Source organism: Macrobrachium nipponense, chromosome 3 (assembly GCF_015104395.2).
Source record: "Macrobrachium nipponense isolate FS-2020 chromosome 3, ASM1510439v2, whole genome shotgun sequence".
Lineage (NCBI taxonomy): Eukaryota > Metazoa > Arthropoda > Malacostraca > Decapoda > Palaemonidae > Macrobrachium > Macrobrachium nipponense.
In genome coordinates this window covers 9,266,340-9,291,283 of record NC_087202.1, presented here as the reverse complement: position 1 = coordinate 9,291,283, position 24,944 = coordinate 9,266,340, and the positions used below count along the sequence as shown (strand labels likewise).

Here is a 24,944-nt window from a genome sequence, read left to right as displayed (position 1 = left end):
CTTATTATTCTCGAGGTTCAGCAGCCTCTGTTTCTAAAAACAGCTGAGAGCATGCTCCTATATCCTTGATAGTTGATACGGCCAATTTGGATTCTTCTCTTAAGAAGAGGAGAAAATCCGCGATTTCGGTTACAGAGGTATTGGAAGAGGACAGCTTCTTCGACCTACACCATCTACGGAAAACTTCCCACTTCGATTGGTAGACCCGCAGGGTAGAGGCTCTGCGGGCTCTAGCAATTGAAGTTGCCACTTTCTTTGAAAAGCCTCTCGCTCTGACCAGTCTTTCGATAGTCGAAAGGCAGTCAGGGAGAGACTTTGGATGTTTTTGTGGAACCTCTCGAAGTGGGGTTGTCTGAGCAGATCTGTTCCTGTCTGGTAGAGATCTGGGTAAGTCCACCGTCCATTCCAGTACCTCTGTGAACCAGATTCGGAAGGCCAAAAGGGAGCAATTAGAGTCATTCTCATTCCCTCCGATGCCACAAATTTCCTTACTACTTCCCCCAGCAATTTGAATGGGGGAAAGGCGTATGCGTCTATACCTGACCATCCATGAGGAAGGCATCGATCGCTGTGGCTCTGGGATCTTCTTCTAGCGAGCAGAAGTTGTCTATTTTCCTGGAGAGGAACGTGGCAAACAGGTCGATCTGGGGTCTCCCCCAGAGTGACCATATTTGTCTACAGACTCCTGAGTGGAGCATCCACTCTGTCGGGAGAACCTGGTTCTTTCTGCTCAACCTGTCTGCCCTTAGGTTTTTTACTCCTTGGACAAACTTGTACGCAGAATAATGCCCCGTTCCTCTGTCCAGGTTAATAGAGCTCTCGCTATTTCGTTCAGAGAGAAAGAGTGAGTGCCCCCTTGATTCCGGATGTAAGCCAGAGCTGTGGTGTTGTCGGAATTGACTTGAACTACCACCCCTCTGACTTCCGCTTCGAAGTATTCCAGGGCTAGATGAATGCCAGGAGTTCCTTGCATTGATGTGCATAGTAGTTTGTTGTCTGGTCCAAATACCTGCTACTTCCTTTGGACCCAGTGTTGCTCCCCAACCTGTTTCCGAGGCATCGGAAAACAACACTCGGTGAGGGTTCCGAATCAAGAGGGACAACCCTTCGTTCCTTGTTAATGGGGTTAACCACCACTTTAGGTCGGATTTTATCCCCTGTTGGATGGGAAAAACGTCTGACAAGTCTCCTGTCCTTTTGACTCCACATCCTCTTTAGATAAAATTGCAGAGGTCTGAGATTTAATCTTCCCAGGGAAATGAACTGCTCTAACGAGGAAAGGGTGCCCAGCAGACTGAGCCATTCCCTCGCCGAGGTCAGTTCTTTCCCTAAGAAGTTCGAGATCTTTTCTAAGCCTCGAGTAATTCTGTCTTGAGATGGAAACGCCCGAAAACCCGAGAATCCATCTGTATCCCCAGATAGACTATGTTCTGTCTGGGATCAATTGTGATTTCTCGAGGTTCACGAGCAGTCCCAGAGATTTTGTCAAGTTCAAAGTCTTCTCCAAGTCCTTCAAGCACTGAATTTCCGATTTTGCTCTTATCAGCCAATCGTCCAGAAATAAAGGGATATATTTTATCCCCTCTAGATGTAGCCATCTCGCAACATTCATCATTAGCCTCGTGAACACTTGAGGGGCTGTTGAAAGGCCGAAGCATAGGGCTCTGAATTGGTATACTTTCCCCTGCATCATGAATCGGAGATATTTCTTCGATGATGGATGCAGGGGACATGAAAGTATGCATCTTGTAGATCTAAGGAGACCATCCAATCTCCTGGACGAAGAGCCGCAAGAACCGATTTTGATGTTTCCATAGAGAACTTTGTGTTCTCCACAAATCGGTTCAATGCGCTCACATCCAGGACCGGTCTCCACCCTCCCGAGGATTTCAGAACCAGAAAAAGACGGTTGTAGAATCCTCGGGAATGCGGATCCCGAACCACTTCGATGGCCTCCTTTTGCAACATCTGTTCTACCAGTTGCAATAATGCTTCTTTCTTGGCAGGGTCCCTGTATTGGGCTGACAGTTCCCTCGGGTTCGTAGTCAAGGGAGGTCTGTCTCGAAGGGGATCATATATCCCTTTGTTACCACGGAAAGGGACCAAATTTCTGCCTGTCTCCGAGCCCATTCTTCGGAAAATTTCCGAAGTCTGGCTCCTACCGGTGCTTGAAGGACTGTTGTCTCATTTCGCTCTCTTGATAGGTCTGAAGGAAGACCTACCTCTCTCTGCACTCCTCTCTTCTTAAAAGAGGGTCTGGCCGAGGTCTCCCTCGAAAGGGCTGTTGAGGAGCCCGAGTCTCTTAATAGGACCCGAAGTCTCGATTCTTTGCAGATTGGGCCAAGAGATCTTGTGTGGCCTTTTCTGTCAAAGAATGAGAAATATCTTTTACCAGATTTGAAGGAAACAATTAGTCCGACAGAGGAGCATACAGAAGAGATGACCTCTGAGTAGGAGTAACTGCTTTCGTCAGAAAAGAGCTAATAAGACTCTTCTTCAGAATACCAGTTCCAAACAGAGAGGCCACCTCTCCTGATCCATCCTGAACCGCCTTGTCCATACAGGAAAGAAACACTATGAGGCTTCTGGACTAAGAGATTCCTTCTCTTGTGGTCTTTTGGCCAAACACCCCAAGGGACCAGTCTAAGAAGTTAAAAACTTCTAAGACATTAAACAATCCCTTGAGGAGATGGTCCATCTCAGAAGTCCCCATGTGATCTTTGCTGATGACAAGGCTTGTCTCCTAGAACGAATCTACCAGATTCGAAAATCTGCTTCGGCAGTGGACGGGAGAGCTAGACCCCGTGGTTTGCCCGTCTCGTACCAAATTCCCTTCTTTCCTGATAGTCTGGAAGGAGGGCAGGTAAAGACTGTCTTCCCCGCCTTCTCCTTGGATTCCAACCAATTTCCTACGAATCGGAGAGCCTTGTTCATGGAAATGGTTGGCTTCATTTTAATAAAAGATGATTGTTTCGGGACCTTCGTGCTTGTAAATAAGGACCTTGGAGAAGGAGGAGCAGTCGGGCTTAAAGAGTCCCCAAACTCTTGAAGTAAGAGGGCTGCCAGCGTCTTGTAACTCTGACAAACCCGGAGCCGAGTGATCTTCAAGAGTCCGAAATCTCTCCAAATCTAATTCCGAAGAGGATTGTTTATTTCCAGCAGGAGACTGGCCTCTTGCAACATCACCCCACTCTCGCAAGAACGACGACCGCCTGTGCGATAACTTGCATCCCTACGAGAGATAGGTTGATCCTGCAAAACGACCTTATCCTTCTCCTGGCAAGAGCGATGGCCGCTTGTGCGACACCTTTCTCTCCTGTCAGACGATAGATGTCCTCTCCTATCGCTTTCTCCGGAACCACCTATGTCCTGACAAGGAATACGGCCGCTTGTGCGACAACTAGAGTCCTTGTCAGGTAAAGGTTTATCCTTCCGAAAGCTAAACAAATCCTCCTGGCTTAATTGTCTTTTGGAAGAAGTCCGTCTCTTATTTGTCACTTGTGGCTCATTGCGCCGGGTTGGCGCTCGTGATTTCCTTGCGCCCAGCTGGCGGCTTCTGGCGCATTTCGGCAGGGTGGCGCTTCTGGCGCTTCTGGCGCTTCTGGCGATTCTGGCGCATCTGGCGCCTCTGGCGCATATGGCTCTTCTGACTCGTATGGAGTCTCAAACGCATCTGGCGCATTGCGCCAGGTTGGCATTTTTGGCGCATTCTTATTACTCCTCTGAGTATAAGCCGAAACTTCCGTTTCTTCTTTCCTTCCCTTCGTCTTCTTTATAGGAAGGAAAGAGTCCTTTCTCCTGGGAGTTTCCTTAGTAAAAACTCCTACTAAGGCCGAAGTTGCTCCTGCACACTTTAGGATAATTTTCGCAGCCGCATTCTCTTTTTCCTTCCCTGATTCAGGTGAGGGATGTCTAGAAGCGGAAGGAAACTCCGATTTCCGTTTAGGAACCAATCTCCTTTTCTTATTCTCACAAGGTGATAGATCGGAGAAAAGTTCAGGGCTGAATCCAAAGTTGGAAGCCTTCCAACTTCTCTTTAAGGCGTGACAGTCATCAGAACTCCATCCCCTTACATTCGGTGAAGAATCTGACGAAGAAAAACACTTCTTTAGGATGCTTTTTTCGATAGCGATCCTTGGCAGTTCTTGGGTCGTCACAGAATCTGCCGAGGGGACGCCTGATCGGTGGGGATTCTCCGTAACCTCCGTACGGCTTTCGACATTCTTCTCCTCTGGGCCTGTGAGCTTGGAAGAGGTCTAGGCCTGGGAGCGAGACAGAGCCGATCAGACGCACCCTCCACTGCACTAGGGACACTTAATTCACTATCACTGTGCTTACCTTTCAACGTCAGCATTTGACGTTCCATCCTTTGTAGCGCAGCTTTAAGATCTGCAATTTCCGTTGCCGGATTTGCAGTCTTAGTACTAGAGGAAGAAGATAGCGGTTTAGGGTTAGGTGTTAATTTAATAGGCTCGTTAGAGCGAGACCTACTTACACTTCTGGAGGAAGCCTTCCTAGCCCTATCCATATCTAATTCCTTAAATATGATTTAAATCTCCATTCTTCCTCATTCATATTTACACATCATCCAGGTAGTTAGAAATTGAACATTCATTCCTTCTACACCCCTTACAAACTGTGTGAGGGTCTACCGAAGCTTTCGGTAGCCTCACCATGCATCCCTCATTTACACACTGTCTTCTAACCGTAAAGCTAGAATCCGACATCATGAGAAATATCCAAAAACCAAGTCCAAAAAACAGTCCACGAAAGAGTATGCCAAACCAAAGATCCAATACGTCACCAAAATAACTGGCTTAGAAGATCAATAGCGATGAAAAAACACGAAATCAAATCAGGAGTAACAACAACAATGTTTGCTGTCACGGCCGATAGAGAAAATCTGTCTTAGAAAACGGGAATGATTCCTATTCCCGCCACCAGCGGCGGGGCGGTAGATCACCTGACCTACCTGTAGAGTGTGCCGCGAAATTCGAATTTCTATCGGGGACGACGGAGTCTATAGCTAAGTATATATCTGACAGGTAAGTTGAATGCATACAATGTTTTTTTTAGCCTGGCTCTTAAGGGTTAACCGAGATGAGACAGGTTTGTTCAGGAAATGGATGCCTACCCTCAATACATTGCCAAAGACAAGACAGCACCAGGCCATGAAGTCAGCTAGGAGAGACTGACTTTGCTTCTTGGGGCTTATACTGCTGGTGATTTCAAGCTGAAGCCTTAACTGGTGTATCTGCAGAACTAGGCCCTCACCTGCCCCAGTATCTCCAGTACCTTCTGCAGGTTACGCAGAACTAGACGACCCTGCCAGTATCTCCAGCACCTTCATAAAGTTCTGCCACTCTAGATTCACTGCCCCAATATCTCCAGCACTTTCCTCCACTCAATAGCCTAGTCAACCTATCTCAACTTCCTTTGCAATGCCCAGTATGCAAACCAACCACAGGAGTAAAGGTAAGGAATTGTTTCTTTTTATTTATTGTACAGTAAATGCATGGATATTTGCCCTTTAACTATATGTACTATTTTCCATACATCTTTTTTATTTAGCTATCTCTTTAAGCCTTTCTCTCTCTATTACTCTTTATGATGGGTTTGTCAATAACTGGTGTCTGTTCTCTTAAAATGGACATTCATTCGGTCTACCACAACCAAACTGAAATAAAATAAAGGACAAATCCACTGGTGCCTACGTAACTGCACCACTCACCAAAAGTTATTCATTTTTTGAAAGATTGTAGATTGTTGGGCAGGTGTCTGGTAGTATGTCTATGGATGTACATAAATTCGGCTGCTCCTGGAAGGAAACTCTTCTCATTCTTCTTTCCCACTGTTATCCCTACATTATGGGGTCGGTTGCCTGATGCGCCTTCTCCACTGCCTTCTATCAAAGGCATCATCATCCACCAGACCTCTTCTCTCCATATCTTCCTTCACTTTATCTCGTCATCCAATTTTCTGTCTCCCTCTCGATCTTCTTCCTCTAAGGGGGAAACTGCTGACCTGCAAATGGAAGTGAGCACATGAATGACTGAATGCATGCTCTAGTAAAAATGAAAATACATACCCACAAAAATCAAAATACATACTGAAATAATAAATGATAAGTAAACAATCTGAAAATAATAAGGAGCACTTTACAAGTGTAAATTAGCTTTTGGAAACAAAGTATCACAAGAAATTTTTATTGACATTAAAAAAAGGACATAACTTTAATTATAGCATGCATGACCAAGTGAACTGCACTCTTCACCTTCAGGTGTTCTTTTTATTGAACTATAAACTGCTTCACACCTCTTCAATTAGGTCTAAGGTAACAAGGCTATTCTCGTGGTGTATCTAGATCTACATGACAAGTTAATGTGGTAACCTGAACCTTGTGTTTGCGGGGACAGTCTCTCTTTCAGATATGCATCTGCATATGGTTGCTGTTCACAGGAGATGAGTGTACTATATTGCACATAATTATTTCTGAACATATTTTTGCATCATCTATTCCTTTAAAATATAACTTCACTGGAATAATTTATTAATGCCGATTATTTGGTATTTTTTGTATCAGCTCTTATAATAGAACCATGATTGTTGGTTCTGTACAGAAAATGGTACAGTGTGCTCCCACTGTACTCTTCTGATGACTACTTGCTCCATATTATGTGAAATGAAGTGGTTGAGCCTTAGTAGATCCAAAAGCGGAGCGAGCGGTGGTGTACGCAAATGAACGCTGGAAAAAGCAACATATTTTGATTAATCTTGAACCCTTTTACTACCACAAACTTCACTGCTTATATAAAATGTTGCTTTATGCACATGAACAATTTTGAACATTTGGCAAAGCTGATTGCCAAGCTTATTATTTCAGGCACTTAAGAGATACATAATCAAATGCAGTCAGGAAGGTACATATTTGAAAAGTTGATTACACCAAGATAGAGGATGGTATTAATGTTGTATGCTTTTGATATATGTCCTGCCAAGGGTAAGCTGTTATCAGGATGTTATCTGCTTCTTAGAATCATCACCTTCTACCGAGGATTACTCAAAAGTAACTAGTATTTCCTTTCTCTTAAAAATGCCCTATTTTCCATCTTCCACGAGTTTATTTTCACTGGCAACTTCCACTGTAACGAGCTACTATCAGCAAACTTAACTGGTTGAGGTGTCACGCTGTCATACTGACTCAAACAAACTGGCAATGCCTTAGATTCTGGTGCTTGTCATTTCAAGAGAGGCAGATGAGCTGTTTCTTTTTCAAGTATTTCTTTCTTCCAGAATACCTCTGCACATATAGGCTTATTTATTTATCCTGACTTCTCTTCCATTTCAGCTTTAACATATTCCTCTTCCACTGTAACTGATTTGATCTCCTTTCTTGCTGTTCTAGTCTGTGGTAACATTCTCAGGAAGTTACATTAAAACCCTTCATTTTTTTTCCAAATGAATGATTCTTTATTATGTTTTATCTTGAAAACATCTTAACGGGTGTAAATTTTTCCTTATTCTATTAGCAAAAGTTAAAACAGTAAGATATACTAGCAGTGTCTACCTAGCAAAATGCATAGAGAAATACTGTGTTCATCTCCTACAATACTGGCCAGAAATCAGGCTGAATACAAGGTACTTTCTGTGGAGAACTGTAGACTGCACTAAGAGTTCTTTCCTATTTACTGTAAGGTCTGAAACAAAATAATAAAATGCTAACATGCAAAGCTCCAAGAATTGTTTTGTGCTTCTAATAATGGAGTGAGATTTATGACTGAAATAAACTAATGGTCATGTTGAAAAATAGTCAGAGAGCAGGTAATTCTTAACTTTCTTAGTGAATAATAAACTATACTCTCTACAAGACAGAACAATGAGTTTCTGCTCTCAAAACCAGATATTACTCTTGTTGGGAAAAGCATTGCTCATGCAATTCAAATATACTCATTGACAATCACACATCAGGTACTCAAACATAATAAGCAAAAGACTTTTAGGATCTAATATTTTTTAACAATATCAAGCTGAGAAATCACAAATAAACGGCTCAAATAAAATTGCATATAAAATGCCTAGTATGTTGTTTAAGATAGTAGTTCTCATTCAATAAAACTAATTTAAAAGTACACTTACTCTGAAAAGCCTTTTCTTTGACAACAGAACATAGTGAGGACCAGTATGTAATGAGCCTGTTTGTCACCTCCACTCTTGCTTGTCTTTGGTGCCCATCTCAAGTACCTCAAGAGAAGGTCACAGTTTGTGTAACTGATAAACAGACCAACTAAATACTAGAAGTAAAGATTTATGATGGCACACTGCAATTACATATAATTCTAAAGACATACATTACCATGAACACTAGGTATTGTGTAGCACAAGCAGTTGCAAAACCAAGTAGGACATATATATAGGTAAAAAAATCACTAAACTATTTCCTAAAACAGTCTTTATGATGTTGATATAATGGAAGGTACAGCAAACAGAACTAAGAACATTACTTAAATAATATTTAAATTTCATAGCTATAAAGGGTAAACAATCACGGACGATCCATCGTCATCCCGCTGGCCGGGTCTTGTTCATTCGATATTTAATTGGTGAAACAAGAATACAATTACAACTTTAAGCATACCATTCAAAAGATTGAAGTTTCATCAACATAATGTGATATATGAAAGCCCCATATGAACTAAAATAAGCATGTGACGCTCTTCGTAAAATGTTATTGTTATAATACAATTAAGTTTGTTCATACTTACCTGGCAGATATATATATAGCTGTATTTTCTGAAGTCCGACAGAATTTCAAAACTCGCGGCACACGCAGTGGGCGGCCAGGTGGTAGTACCCATTACCCGCCGCTGGGAGGGCGGGGATATCAGGAACCATTCCCATTTTCTATTCATATTTTATCAATGCCACTGTCTCCTGAGGGGAGGAGGGTGGGCACTTTAATTATATATATCTGCCAGGTAAGTATGAACAAACTTAATTGTATTATAACAATAACATTTTGTTCATGCAACTTACCTGACAGATATATATATAGCTGAATCCCACCTTCGGATAGTGGAAGAGACGAATAGGATTGTAGGAAACTAAATTGAGTAGATGATGGTACATCTTGGTTCCTCACCTGTTAGCAAAGTAGACTTTGTGATTACTCACTTAAGCCTGCTTCTGCTCAATCAGAGTTGCCAGCCAGGTGAAGACCTGTAGTGCTGGTGCGGTCTGGATGCTCTGTCAACGGGGGCGTGACCTCAACGTGACAAGACCATCGAACCATACATAAGAGGGCTATGAAGCAACTGACCACCACCTGACCAACTAGACCAAAAATCCCCTGAAAGTTAACCTAATGGATGGGAGATCTTCACACAAGAACTCACCAACAACCAAAAAACACAACATATTAAAAAACTAACCTAACTCCTAACTAAGGGATAGGGAAAGAGCTACCTCCAGCCCCCAAGACTGTGTCTGCAGAAACGTATGGCCCAAGAGAACTGCAGTCCTCGTAAATCGTTCTCACATCTCTTAAGTAATGTGAGGCGAATACAGAATTGCTCCTCCAAAAGGTGCCATCAAGAATGTCCTTGATTGACATATTCTTTTGGAAGGCAAGAGAGGTAGCGACAGCTCTGACCTCGTGAGCTTTCACTCACAAGAGGCTCAAATCGTCTTCTGGCATATGAATGAGCCTCTTTAATGACGTCCCTCAGAAAGAAAGCCACAGCATTCTTTGACAAAGGTAATTCCGGTCTCTTCACAGAGCACCAGAGATTACCTGAGGGACCTCGTACCTCCTTTGTTCTATGAACATAGAACTTGAGAGCCCTGACAGGGCACAGGACTCTCTGGTTCTTGGCCCACTAGACTCGACTACCCTTAATCTCGAAGCTCTTTGGCCAAGGGTTAGACGGGTTCTCGTTTTTAGCCAAGAAAGTTGGACTCAAAGAGCAGACAGCGTTGTCTCCTTTGAAGCCCACTTGGCTACTAAAAGCTTGGATTTTGCTAACTCTCTTTGCCGTCGCCAGAGAAGTTAGGAAAAGAGCCTTCTTTGTCAAGTTCCGAAGAGACGCTGAGTGAAGAGGTTCAAACGGACTTGACATAAAAAGTCTAAGAACCACGTCAAGGTTCCATGAAGGCAGCCTCGCCTGAGGAATCTTTGTGGTTTCAAATGATTTCAAGAGGTCGTGAAGATCCCTGTTGTCAGAAAGGTCCAGGCCTCTGTGCCTAAAAATGTTATTGTCATGATACAATAAAGTTTGTTCATACTTACCTGGCAGATATATATATAGCTGTATTCTCCGATGTCCGACAGAATTTCAAAACTCCCGGCACACGCAGTGGGCGGCCAGGTGGTTAGTACCCAGTTCCCGCCGCTGGGAGGCGGATATCAGGAACCATTCCCATTTTTCTATTCAGATTTTTCATACCACTGTCCCTGAGGGGAGGTGGGTGGGTACTTAATTATATATATCTGCCAGGTAAGTATGAACAAACTTTATTGTATCATGACAATAACATTTTGTTCATGAAACTTACTGTCAGATATATATATAGCTGAATCCCACCATTGGAGGTAGGAAGGGACAGAATAGAAGGATTTTAGGAAACAATTTACATGCAGATGATTGACATCTTGGTTCCTTACCTGTTAGCATAGCTGACTTCGTGATTACTGTCACCCAAGTCCTGCTTCTGCTTTACTAGTCTCTCCAGCAAGGTAGTGACCTCTATAGCTGGGTGAGTTCTAGATGATCTGTCAACGGGAGCGTGACCACAATGTGACTAGACCATATTGACCATACTGTGAGGGCAACAAAGCTAAAAACCACCACCTGACCTAACCTATCGAAGTTAGTCCCATAACTTCTAGGCAAAGAAAGAAAGCGCCTCAAGCGACCAACCCTTCAACCATAAACCAACACCATAAAATTAAAGCACAACCTATCCCGTTTTCTATAGGATAGGATTCGTGCTGCTTCCTGCCCCCAATAACATTTCTGCGGATATGTATGTCCTAGCGACTCGCAGTTCTCATATGCTGTCTTCACATCCCGCAAGTAATGTGAAGCGAACACAGAGTTTGCTTCGCCAAAAAGTAGCACTAATGATATCGCTGAGTGCCATATTCTTTTGAAATGCCATTGAGGTTGCGACAGCTCTCACCTCATGGGCTTTTATTTTCAAAAGTTTCAGATCACCATCCGGGCAGGACGCATGGGCCTCCCTGATGGTGCTTCGTAAAAAGAATGCCAGTGCATTCTTCGACATAGGAAAGTCGGGTCTCTTAACAGAGCACCATAGATTTTCAGGACCCCGACAGTCTTTAGTCTTTTGCAAATAAAACTTTGAGAGCCCTGACAGGGCACAGGACTCTCTCTGGCTCTTGTCCGTGAACTCTGCTAACCCCTTGATTTCAAAGGTTTTCGGGCAGGGGTTAGATGGGTTTTCATTCTTAGCTAAGAAATTAGGATTCAGGGAGCACACTGCACTGTGTCCTCTGAAACCCACATATTTACTCATTGCTTGAATTTCACTAACCCTTTTTGCCGTGGCAAGAGCAGTTAGGAAAATCGCCTTTCTTGTAGTGTCTTTCAACGAGGCAGCATGCAGTAGGTTTCAAACGGAGCCGACATCAAGAACCTTAGAACTACGTCAAGGTTCCATGATGGGACCTTCGGTTGCGGTACTTAAGTTGTTTCAAAAGATCTCAAAAGATCGTGAAGGTCTTCATCATTTGTCAGGTCTAACCTCTGTGACGGAAGACAGCTGACAGCATACTCTTATATCCTTTTATTGTGGGCACTGCAAGTCTGTCCACATTTCTCAAATGCAGGAGAAACTCAGCGATTTGGTTCAGAAGTCGTGGATGAGGAAATACCTTTCTTCCTACACCACCTCCTGAAGACAGCCCACTTCGATTGATAAAACCGCATCGAGAGGTAAGCTAATTCTCGCATTGGCAATAGCCTCTGCAACTGGTCTTGAAAAACCTCTCGCTCTGGCCAACTTCTTGATAGTCTGAAACGCAGTCAGACTCAGAGCGGAGAGGTTCCGTCCGGTACCTCTCGAAGTGGGGACTGTTTGAGAAGATCTACTCTCTCGGCAGGGTTCTTGGGAAAGTCTACCAGAAGAGACATGACCTTCGTGAACCAATCGCTTGAGGGCCAAAAAGGGGGCGATCAAAGTCATTCTCGCTCCTGGTGACACCGCAAACTTCCTTATTACCTCTCCTAAGAGTTTGAACGGGGGAAAGGCATAGACATCCCCGTCCAGTCCCCATAGGATGGCATCTATCGCTATGCTTCCGGGTCGAGAACTGGAGAGCAATTAAATTGGAAGCCTCTTCGTTTTCGAGGTTGCGAACGAGGTCGACTAGCGGTCGTCCCCACAACTTCCATAGTTCTTGGCAAACCTCTAGATGGAGGGTCCATTCTGTGGGAAGCATCTGATGTTGACGGCTTAAAAAGATCCGCTCAAACATTTTGTATTCCAAAATGAACCTTGTTAGGATCACTATGCTTCGAGCTTTCGTCCATAGAAGGATGTCTCTCGCTACCATGAACAGTGATCAAGAGTGTGGTCCCCCCTGCTTTTTGATGTAAGCGAGAGCCGTAGTGTTGTCCGAGTTGATCTGGACAACTCGGCCGACCAATCATTCTTCGAAGAATTGAAGAGCCAACCCCGAATGGCCTCCAACTCTTTGAAGTTTATGTGCCAGGACCCTCTGTTCCCCTCTCCAGAGGCCTGACACTTCCTCCTTGCCTAGTGTGCTCCCAGCCCACCATGGAGGCGTCTGAGAACAACACTAGGTCGGGGCTCAAAAGGTTGAGGGACAGTCCTTCCGAAAGCTTGATTGGATCGTTGCCACCACTTCAGTGATCCTTGACCGCTTGTGAGATCACCAAAGTCGAGTCTAGGTTCTGTTTGTCCTTCCAGTTTTCTGCCAGAAAAAAACTGGAGTGGCCTGAGGTGCAACCTCCCTAGGGAAACAAACTTCTCCAGCGAAGAAATGGTTCCCAGCAGACTCATCCATTCCTTCGCCGAGCATGTTTCTTTCCCTAAAAAGAAAGCTGACACTCTTTCTAAGCATTTCTGCTGACGTTCCTTTGATGGAAAAGCTTGAAAATCCGCTGAATCCATCTGAATCCCCAGATACACGATGGACTGCGTGGTGATCAGATGGGACTTCTCGTAATTGACTATTAGGCCCAGGCCCTTCGTCAGCTTCAATGTCGTTTGAAGGTCCTCCAGGCACCTTGACTCCGAAGACGACCTGATTAGCCAGTCGTCCAGGTAGAGCGAGACTCTTATCTTCGATAGGTGAAGCCATTTTGCTACATTCCGCATGAGGAAAGTGAAAACCATCGGTGCCGTACTCAGACCAAAGCAAAAGAGCCTGAACTGGAAGACCTGCCCTTTTAAGACGAACCTCAGGGACTTCCTTGATTGAGGATGAATCGGGACGTGGAAATAAGCATCTTGGAGGTCCAGTGACACCATCCAATCTCCTGGTCTCAAAGCCCCTACAGACCGAGACGTTTCCATCCTGAACTTTTCCTTCCTCACAAAAAGGTTCAGTCTGCTGATTCTAGGACAGGTCTCCATCCCCCAGACTGCTTCGGAACCAGGAATAACCTGTTGTAGAAGCCTGGGGAATCTAACATTAGGACTACTTCTACGGCTTTCTTATCTAACATTTGGTCTAGGTCGAGCAAATCTGTTGCTTCTCTGGCTGTATGCGGGCGACAGGTCTATCGGCTTCGTGCTCAAAGGAGGAGCAGAGAGGAAAGGGATCTTGTATCCTCTCTCAATCACATCTAGGGACCAGGTGTCTGACCCTATCATCCTCCATGCCGAGTAAAACAAGGTGAGTCTCGCACCGACAGGTGCCTGAAGGGCGGGCAGAAATGTCAATTTTTTCCTTTCTTAATTGCAGAGGCCTTGCCTCTAAAGGACCCCTTCCTCTCGAAAAACCTCTAGAGGAAGGTGCTCCACGAAAGGGCTTAAATTTCTTCTTGGGGGCTTGCGCAGTAGAAGTAGAAGCCTGGGGAGTAGGGCGTCTGGAAGACTGAGTCAAGAGGTCATGCGTTGCTTTCTCCTGCAAATTAACTGACAGATCCTTAATCATGGACTGCGGAAAAGATGTGTAGAGAAGGGGGTGAACAACAATTCTGCCTTCTGCGCAGGAGAAACCACTTTTGCTGCAAAACTGCAATAGAGAGCTCTCTTCTTCAGCAGTCCGGTAGCAAAATGAGATGCTAATTCATCAGAGCCATCCCTTACTGCTCTATCCATGCAAGCCAGCACACTTGAAAGTTCTTCCAAAGAAATAGTCTTTTGACTTCTAGATTGTAAATCCAAGGCCCCCAAGCACCAATCCAAGAAGTTAAACACTTCCAGCGTCTTAAAATTACCTTTGAGATGATGATCTGTTTCTGACATCGTCCAAGAAACCTTCGCTGATGATAGATAAGACCTCCTTGGACCGTCCACTAAATTTGCGAAATCGCCTTGAGAAGAAGATGGCACTTTCAATCCCGCCTTCTTCTCCCCGTTTCGTACCAGATCCCCGCTCTCCCGCTCAGTCTAGATGGGGGAAGAGCAAAAGAAGTCTTTCCTCAGCCTTCCTTGAGTCCATCCAATCCTGAATTCTCTTAAACGTCCTCTCTTGCACAGAGCGAAGTGGCCATTTTAACGAAGCCAGGCGCCTTCATGGCCTTCGATGAGGCTAATTGTTGAATGGGGGAAGAGCAAGGTAACCGCGCTTGAAAATTATCTGGAACAAGTTCTTAGAAGGTTCGTTAACGTCTTATAATCTGAAAGCCGCTGACGCTGTCGGCTCCTCATCATCCGTAGGGCATGAATCACTAGAAGAATCTCTCTCTCGAGTAGCAGTGTCCTTCAAAGATCGCGATGATAATAATCCTTGAGGTCCTGTTCGCAAGGGTAGGGCCTCTTGTTGAAGAAGAGTTCGAAGTAACCAATCGTTGTTTCCTTGTTATCTTCGACACTTTAATATCTTGAGCTTGCGAAATATCTTGACGCTTCGGACTCAAAACGTTCTTCCAAGGCGGTTCCTGGCGAGCCGTCCTGGGAGCGTCCCGATGTGCAAGACGCCGAGCGTCCTGAGAAGCGTCTGCTCGAGCGTCCTGGCGAGCGCTCCGCTAGTAAGACGCTGAGCGTCATAAGAAGCGTCTTCCCAAATGTCCTGAAAAGAGAACTTCGATGCACAGAACGTTGAACACTATCTGACGCTCCTTTAAAAGCATCTTGATTATCGTCATGCAAAACAGAACGAACAACAGAAACCGTGAACTTCTGTAGTGGATTTCTGAGCGTTCTCGGCCTTTTGACCAAGACGCTGGCCGCCTGTGCGGCAACTCACGTCTCCGTCAAATTCGTCTCTCCTAGACGCCCTTTCATTGAGGAAACGCATTCACGTTCTCGAATGAGTCGGCTACTGGGAGGAGACTCAAAGGCTGAAAAAACGAGGAGAAGGAGCCGGGGGACTGCTAGTCCTCTTAACAGCAGCCACGATCCTTCCTCCGATGACTAGGTTCTGCGTTCTTTTCTTCGCAAAATAGGAAGCCAACTGCTTTTGCATTTCTAAAAGCATTTCCCTTGATGGAGAAAATTCTCGATCAGGAGAAGGACTAATCCTGTGAGAGGAAGATGGGCGAGGGGATGCCCTTTCCTTCAACTCAGGAACAATTTTAGAGCGACTTGGACGCTCGAAAGAGTCCTCCCCTGATGAAGTCTTTTTCCTTTTCTGCGGTGGAAAAGCTTCAAAATATTCAGGTGAAGAATCCAAATACTGATCAGAAGGACATGAAGCGTCCTCTTCTCTGAAACCTCTCTTAAGATGGGGCGACAAGGGCGACAGCGCCTGTGCGCACTTGCGCCCCCTGCCGCTCTCCCCATGAGAAGGTCCTCCGAGAATCCCAACCCCGGTGAGGAGAGGAAGCCTCGGAGGATGAGAAGCACTCTTAAGGACCCGTGCCCATGCACGAACGCTGGTAGTCTGAGATTCAACCTCAGATTCTGCCGAAGGGACGTCAGACCGGATATTAGATCCCGTAACCCTCCTTCGGCTTTCGGCTTGCCCTCTCCCTAAGGCCTGGGAGTCCGGCAGAGGCCTAGGCCTGGAGGCATTATGGGACCGATCTGACGCCCCCTCCACAACACTAGATGCACTAACACCTATAATTGCACTTATACACATTTGATTGTAGAGCAAGCACTTTTGATTTCCATGGGCGCGAATCGACCTCCATAATCGTAGATAATACATTTCCTTCCGTAGACACTTCCCGATTGTCGGTGGCAATACAATAGGATTAGGTTGGATTAAATCTACAGGAGGATTTTTAATGGAGATACAATTCTACCCTGACTTCTATTCACAGAAGCACTTCTAGAGGAAGACCTCCTGATTCTATCACGCTCAAGCTTTCTCACGTAAGAATCATAAGCCTCCACTCAACCTCAGTCAATTGCTCACACTCGATGCATCTATCATTCAACATACATACATGACCTCGACATTTCGAGCACACCGAATGAGGGTCTACCGAAGCTTTCGGTAACCTCACCTTGACATTCCCTGCACATCACACACCCTGAAGCTAGCAGAGCTAGATCCAGACATCGTAATTAAAGAAAAGTCAAAGCCAAAATCCAAATCAAATCCACTATCGCGTGTGCCAAGCCAACAAGCCAAATCAAAACCAAAAGTCAATCAGAATACTCAAGTTAGCACAAGAAGTTTCAAAATCCTAGGCGGAGGTCTGTAAACAGTTGTTTACCGACCGGCGACAGAGAAAAATCTGAATAGAAAATGGGAATGGTTTCTGATATCCGCCTCCGCCCCACGGCGGGAATGGGTACTAACCACCTGGCCGGCCCACTGCGTGTGCCGGGAGTTTTGAAATTCTGTCGGATGTCGGAGAATACAGCTATATATATATCTGACAGGTAAGTTTCATGAACAAAACTGCTGACAACATGCTCTTGTATTCCTTGATGGTCGGACTGCCAATTTCTGCACGTTTCTAAGGAAAAGCAGAAATCGGCTATTTGGCTCACAGAGGTCGTGGGAAGAGGAAACTCCCTCCTTTCTACACCATGCCCTGAAGGAAGCCCACTTCGGTTGGTAGACAGCTCTTGTAGAGGCTCTTCTTGCAGTTTGCAATTGCTTTCGCAGCTGTTTTTCGAAAAACCTCTCGCTCTGGCCAACTTTTCGATAGTCTGACGCAGTCAGACCCAGAGCGGAGAGGTTTTGGTGATACCTTCGAAGTGAGGCTGTTTGAGTAGATCTTTCCTCCAGGGCAACGTCCTTGGGAAGTCTACAAGGAAAGACATGACCTCTGTGAACCATTCTCTCGCCGGCCACCATCGGGGCGATCAGGGTCAACCTTGTCCCTTCTGAAGCCGCAAACTTCCTCATGACTTCCCCCATGATATTGAATGCTGGAAGGCATACAGGTCTAGGCCCGTCCAACTCCAGAGCAATGCATCCACAGCGACTGCTCCTGGTGGATTAGGACTGGGGAGCAATACAGAGGAAGCCTCTTCATCCTCGACGTCGCGAATAGGTCGACCAGAGGACGTCCCCACAACTTTCAAAGCTCTTGACACACGTCTTTGTGCAAGATCCATTCTGTCGGCAGGATTTGGTCCTGTCGACTGAAAGGTCCGACCTGACGTTCTGCACTCCTGCGATGAATCTCGTCAGGATCGTGATCTTTTCTCACCTTTGCCCACAGCAGAATCTCCTTTGCCAGGTGAAACAGAGTCCGGAGTGTGTTCCTCCCTGATTCTTCAAAATACGCGAGGGCGTGGTGTTGTCCGAATTGACTTGTATAATTTTGTTTGTCAATTTTTCTTCGAAGAACGGCAGCGACAGGAAGATCGCTGCAGTTCTTTGACATTGATGTGCCAGACTGCCTGTTCCCCTCTCCAGGAGCCTGACACTTCTTCCCCTCCTAGTGTTGCTCCCCAGCCTGAAATTTAAACGTCTGAAAACAACACTAGTCGGGCTCAGAAGATTTAGGGATAAGCTCTCTTGTAGCTTTCTGAGGATCGAGCCATCATCTTAGATGGCTCTTTCAACCGACTCTGAGGATCGTTTCAACGATCGCACTGAGATTGTCCTTGGCCTTTAATTCCATTCGTCCCGCAACGGGAAAAAACTGGAGAGGGCCTGAGGTGCAGTCTTCCCAAGGAAACAAACCTTTCCAGCGAGGAAATGGTGCCCAGCAAACTCATCCATTCCCTCGCCTAGCAAGTCTCTTTCCCCAAGAAGGCTGAGATTTTCTCTAAGCCTAGCCGCTGACGTTCCTGGGACGGAAACGCTCGAAAAGCCACTGAATCCATCTGAATCCCCAGATACACGATGGACTATTTCGGGGTCAGATGTGACTTTTCGAGGTTGACAAGAGTCCCAGGGACTTCGCTAAGGCTAATGTTAACTGAAGGTCCTTCCGACATTTCTCCTCGACGACGCTCTGACAAGCCAATCGTCGAGGTATAGGGAAACAAAACTCTTATCCCTGAAGAGTGTAGCCACCTCGCCACATTCTTCATGATGACGGTAAAAACCATCGAGCCGTGCTTAAGCCAAAACAAAGGGCTTTGAACTGCCATACTTTGTTACCTAAAACGAATCTTGGGTATTTTCTTGAAAGAGGGTGGATTGGAACGTGAAGTACGCGTCCTGCAGGTCTAAGGACACCATCCAGTCGCCCAGTCTCAAGGCTCCTAGAACAGACTGAGGCATCTCCATCTTGAATTTGCTCTTTTCTACAAAAAGATTGAGCCTGCTTACGTCTAGGACTGGACGCCAACCCGACGACTGCTTCGGTACCAGGAAAATCCTGTTGTAAAATCCTGGAGACCCCAGGTCCACGACCTGCTCCACCGCTCTTTTTTCGATCATTTGATCTAATAGATCGAACAAAATCCGTTTCTTCTCTCCCTGATATGACGGAGAAAGGTCTCTGGGAGTCGTGGAAAGAGGAGGAGGATCCAAAAAGGGGATCTTGTAACCCTGCTCCACGATCTTGAGGGACCAAGGGTCCGTATCTCTCTCTCTCCATGCTCCCGCAAAAAACTTCAGTCTGGCTCCGACTGGTGTCTGAAGGACATAATCTTCATTTCGATGGCTTGGGCTTGAAGGAAGCTCTTCCTCTTGCAAGCCCTCTCCTCGAGGAGCTGCTCTGAGGGAGGAGCCCCACGAAAGGGGGGTTTAACCTTCTTAGGAGGTCGAACAAATGATGACGTGGAAGGAACTGCTGGAGTCTCGAGGACTGAGCCAATAGATCCTGCGTGGCTTTTTCCTGCAAGCTACTTGCCAGGTCCTTGACCAAAGTTCTGGGGAAGAGATGGTTCGTAAGAAGTGAAAAGAGCAGTTCCGCTTTCTGAGCGGGTGTAACTGATCTAGCTGTGAAGTTACACAGCAGAGCTCTCTTCTTAAGGAATGCAGTTCCAAAGTGAGAAACAAGCTCTTCAGAACCATCCCTGGACGGCCTTGTCCATGCACGATAGCACGCTGGGACAGCTCCCCCAAACTGAGCGAATCCGGGCTTCTAGATTGCAGATCTAGAACTCCTAAGCACCTGTCCAAAAAGTTGAAGACTTCTAGAGTCCGTAGCAGTCCTTTTAAGTGATGATCGGTCTCCGTAGGAGTCCAAGACACCTTGGCTGTGGAGAAAAGGGGGACTCCTCTGGGAATCTACTAAACTAGAGAAGTCCCCCTTGAGCTGACGAAGGGATCCTCACACCCACGTCTCCCTTGGTCTCGTACCAAACGCCCCCTTTACCACTGAGTCTAGAGGGAGGAAGGGCGAAAGTTGACTTGCCCTGATCCTTCCTTCGATCCATCCAGTCCTGGAGTTTCTTGAAGGCCCTCTTGGTGGACAGCGAAGTCTTCATTTCCACGAACTCCGGGGTCTTACACGACTTGGAAGACGAAGAAAACTGCGAGGGAGGAGACTTGGGAGCTGCAGGCTGAAAAACTTGTCCCCGAAGGCATGAGCGCAACAGCCGCACAAGTACCTTGTAGTCCGAGACGGACGACACAGAAGAAGGTTCCTCTTCAACCGAGTCCGCCGGACTACTCAACTCTCTTCTTCCCTAATAGGAATAGGAGACCGCCCCTCCAGAGAGGGCGTACGTCCAGCGGGTCTGGCCTTGATCAAAGACCCCCGCTGCTTAGAAGCAGAAGCCTCATCTAGGCTACCATCCTTACGACGATCCTTACTGCTCGAAGGAGGCAGAGCGTCTTGACGGCGATGAGCGTCCTTAGCGACGCCCGAGACTGCCTTACTTCCAACAGAAGCATCCTTACGCTTCTTACACGAGCGAACAGAATTCGAAGATAACGTGTCTTTCCTAACGTTAACGAGCTCCTTATAAGGAGACACGTCACTACGAGCATCCTGCTGCACGTCCTCTTCCTGCTCGGCGTCCTCCGAAGCGTCCTGGCGAGCATCCTGGCGAGCGTCCTGGCAAGCGTCCTGCTGAGCGTCCTCTCGAGCGTCTCGGCGAGCAGCCTGCCCAAGACGTCGAGAGGGAACGAAAGCGTCCTGACGACCAGCTTTCTTAGCAGGCGAACGAGATCGGCGATTAACCGAAGGAGACGCAATCGGAGAAAGAGACGAACGCGGAGAGGGAGAAGGGAGAGGCTTCGTCCTCTTGACAGGCAGCCTGATGTCCTTCCATCTGCTTAGGCTCGACTGCTGCTGGGCGAGTCCTCTGAGCCATCAGAGATGATAACTGGTCCTGAAGGGGACAAAGAATGTTCTTCGTAGGCGAAGAACCAACAGAAGGAGCAGGACTGAGCCTGCGAGAAGATGAGGGGCGAGGGGACCGCCTTCCTTCTCACAGGTACAGCTACCTGCTTCTCCAAAGCGCGACTGTAGCGCATCTCAGCGTCATCCCCGGATGACATCCTACCTCTCTTCTGAGGCGGAAAGGCGTCATACGCATCCGGAGAAGAGCGCAATGAAACTTGCGAGATAGGACGTGAAGCGTCCCTCACTACGAAAAGTCCTTTTCAGAGGACGCGAGTCTCTCCGAGCGCTCCACCCCTTGCGCGGGGAGGACACCTCGGAGGACAAAAAACAGTCCTTAAGGATACGCGCCCGTGCGCGCTCCTTGGCAGCCTGGGAACTTGCAACATGGCCTGCCGAAGGGACGCCAAGATCAGTGGGGAGCCCCCGTAACCCTATTGCGGCTTTTCGACATATCCACTCCCTGAGTCCTGGGAGTCCGATAGCGGTCTAGGCCTAGAGGCATTATGGGGCCGATCTGACGCCCACTCCACAACACTAGGGGCACGATCACACACTTTCACAGAGCCAGTTTCTAAGGCCTTCACTTTCGATTCAAGAGTACGCAGCGACTCCAAAATCAGAGAAAGGGCATTACCTTCTCCAGACACAGAATCAGGGCCCGAAGGCAACAACACAGGTTTAGGAGATACAAATTCTACAGGTGTTAAAGCAGGTGAAATGTTAGTTCCCTTACCTTTAGTAGAAACCGCTCCTGGAGGAAGACCTCCTGATCCTATCGCGTTCTAATTTACGCCGATAGGAATCATACACCTTCCATCCATCATCGGTCAATCCTTCACATTCATTGCGCCGATCATCCAGATCCAGCAAAACATACATGCCCCTACACCCCAACATTACTGTGGTGGGGATCTACCTATGATTTAGGTAGCCTCACCTTACAATCACTCTTCACACACACTCTGAAACCTCACTGCACTTGATCCAGACATCACGTTTACAGAAAAGCCAATCCAAAATAAAAAAACAGTCCACTATTGCGTATGCCAATCCAACAATCCAGAATCAATAACCAAAAGACAATCCAGATACTTAAATACCGAGTAAATCCAAAAATCTAGGCGGAGGTACTGCAAACAGTTGTTTACAGCACCGGCGACAGAAAAAATATGAATAGAGAATGGGAATGGTTCCTGATATCCGCCTCCAGCGGCGGGAATGGGTACTACCACCTGGCCGCCCACTGCGTGCCGCGAGTTTTGAAATTCTGTCGGACTTCAGAAAATACAGCTATATATATATCTGTCAGGTAAGTTGCATGAACAAAATATATTTTCAAAGCAGTTTTGAAATCCACTATGGCGGCTATCGTCAGGCTGGCCGGTCTAACCACGGACAATCCACCAGCCTTCCCAGCACTCATTTGAACAATGTTAGCGTATATATGTAACGTCTATTGATGTAACTAAAGATTGCAGTTGTAATCAGCACAATAAAACAACATTTGGTTGCCTATATTAGTGAAAGATGAAACTTGTTATTCCCGGGGGCATGGTTTGAACTGAATTCATTTTTACCTTGTAATCGGTGGTTTTATCCTAACTGCCATCACAACTGGAACTCCACAGTGCTTATTTGATTGTAATTATACACATTATTGGTCTTAATCCACTCCAAATTGCACTTGAACCACGTTGCTGTTCCTGGTTCCTAAGCGCTCACTCCACAAACACAGTTACGAGCAGCAGACGACACCACTGTTTATGAGGTGCAAAGCTTTATTCCCTTAATTGTTTACTTTACTCATTATTTAGTTTAACTTTACTTTGTTACTTCAAACTGTTTATTTAATTTATGTCTATTATCCCTTTTTTGCAACCAAATTACCCCAAAAAATTACAGATATTTCTAAAGTAATACAATCCAATGGTTCTAACCTTGTCGTACATCTGGCTGCCGAAAACCATCGCGGAGCAGACGATGGATTAGTGGATTATAATTTTTGTTTTTTTTGCTAGCACTTTTCATTGATTTAAGTCTATATTAGTATTTTGATTTCTTTTAATAACTGTATGCCTGAAATAAATGTAACCTTTAATGTTTGCATGCTAAGAATGGCAAAATCATCGTTGCCACATTAGTGGAGCTTCACTCATACGCCGATGCATTATTATAAACTGTTTCCATGAATTCTAGTTGTCATAGTAATGCAATAATGATAAAATTGCTTGAATATTTATGTATATATACTTCCAATACATAGGCTAATTTCACCAATTTCCACGTTTTGTGTAAGTCTTATACCCAGTTTGGAGGGTGTACACATACCAATTGGCAAGAGAGTGAGAGAAGGGAAGGTGAAGGAAGGAAGAAGGGCAGGGGTGGCAGTGGAGGTGGGGGGAGAGGGTAGGTGGAGCTTTTTACTGCTGTGTTCGTTATCCATTTCTGGATAATGGAGTTTTTGTCTCTTGGTACAAGGACAAGTGTCGTTACTCTTTACGATTAGTGATTCACGATACCCTTATAAATTACGGCACTGGGTGTAATACACTATGGCAAAATCTCGTTCTGATACGAGTGTTCGTTACAGAAATATTGCCAAAAAACGTGCTTGCACTGTCTCTGAAACCCATAGTAGGTATGCTGTTTAGTTGTCAATCAAGTTATTTGTAATCAAGTATTTTTTACAAGCTAGCTATTGTATAAATATGATATTGTCATGATACAATAAAGTTTTATGCATACTTACCTGGCAGATATATACTTAGCTATAGACTCCGTCGTCCCCGATAGAAATTCGAATTTCGCGGCACACTCTACAGGTAGTCAGGTGATCTACCACCCCGCCGCTGGTGGCGGGAATAGGAATCATTCCCGTTTTCTAAGACAGATTTTCTCTTCCACCTGTCTCCTGAGGGAGGTCGGGTGGGCCATACACCGTATATATCTGCCAGGTAAGTATGCATAAAACTTATTGTATCATGACGATAACATTTTTATGCATTCAACTTACCTGTCAGATATATACTTAGCTGATTGGCACCTTTGGCGGAGGGTAAGAGACAGCTAATCTACTGAAATAGACAGGAAAACAACATATGTTGTAGGTAATAAAATTAAAAACCTTGATTCCTACCTGTGTTAGCAAAAGACTTCATGGCTACTGCCTAGGAGCCCGTATCGCTTCAAGAGCCTCAGCGAGGTAGTGACCTCATGCTAAGAGTTCTTGGTCTGTTACAGGGGTCTTACCCACTTACGCTTCAGAACCTTAGGATCTTTGTCAATGGGGTCCTATCCACTTACATGACAAAACACCTTGCCTATTGGCATGATCATAGAGCACGACACTAACCTCCCGATCACCTGATCCTCATTGGGGTTAGTACTACGATTGAAAGGAGTTCATCCCCGAACATCCTTTCAAGCAACCCACAACTAACAACAATATCAAAACTAATTATTAAAATTATTAAAAACAAATTTAAGGATCAGCGTCTGCTCCATTTCCCAGCATAGTATCCGCTGATACATAAGGTCTAAGAGCGAAACATTTATCGTATGTTATTCTAACATCCTTTAAATAGTGGGATGCAAATACTGATTGCACCTCCAATAAGTTGCTGCTAAAATGTTTCTCATGGACATATTCTTCGTAAAAGAAAGGGAAGTTGCCACACCGCCCGGACTTCGTGAGCTCACTCTCAGCAGCTTTAAAGAGTTCTCTTGGGCAATTCCAATGAGCTTCGGTAATTACATTTCTGACAAAGAATGCAGTGCGTTCTTTGACATCGGTCTCTTGGGGTTTCTTACCGAACACCAAAGACCTTGTCGACATCCCTGAAGCTGTGTCTTCTTTTCTAAATAAAATTTTAAGGTCCTGACTGGGCAAAAGGACCGATCCAACTCTCTTCCTACCAGAGAAGAGAGTCCCTTGACTTCGAAACTTCTAGGCCAAGGTTTAGAAGGGTTCTCATTCTTTGCTAGGAAAAGATCCTGGAAAGAAATGACAGCCGAGTCTTTTCTAAATCCCACCCGAGAGTCCAAAGCATGCAATTCACTGATCCTCTTAGCAGTTGCTAGAGCCAACAGGAAATATGCATTTGCTAGTAAGATCTCTGAATGAGATTTTATCTA

The 24,944-nt window shown here is 45.6% G+C and overlaps 1 long non-coding RNA gene across 1 annotated transcript in view; it reads right to left on the bottom strand.

The window, feature by feature from the left end:
- LOC135222158 (uncharacterized) overlaps window positions 1–24,944 on the bottom strand; it is a 64,114-nt gene that overhangs the window by 15,837 nt on the left and 23,333 nt on the right. The window contains exon 2 of the long non-coding RNA XR_010316179.1: window positions 5,732–6,024. This is a non-coding gene — a long non-coding RNA (uncharacterized LOC135222158). The remainder of the gene's footprint in view (window positions 1–5,731; window positions 6,025–24,944) is intronic.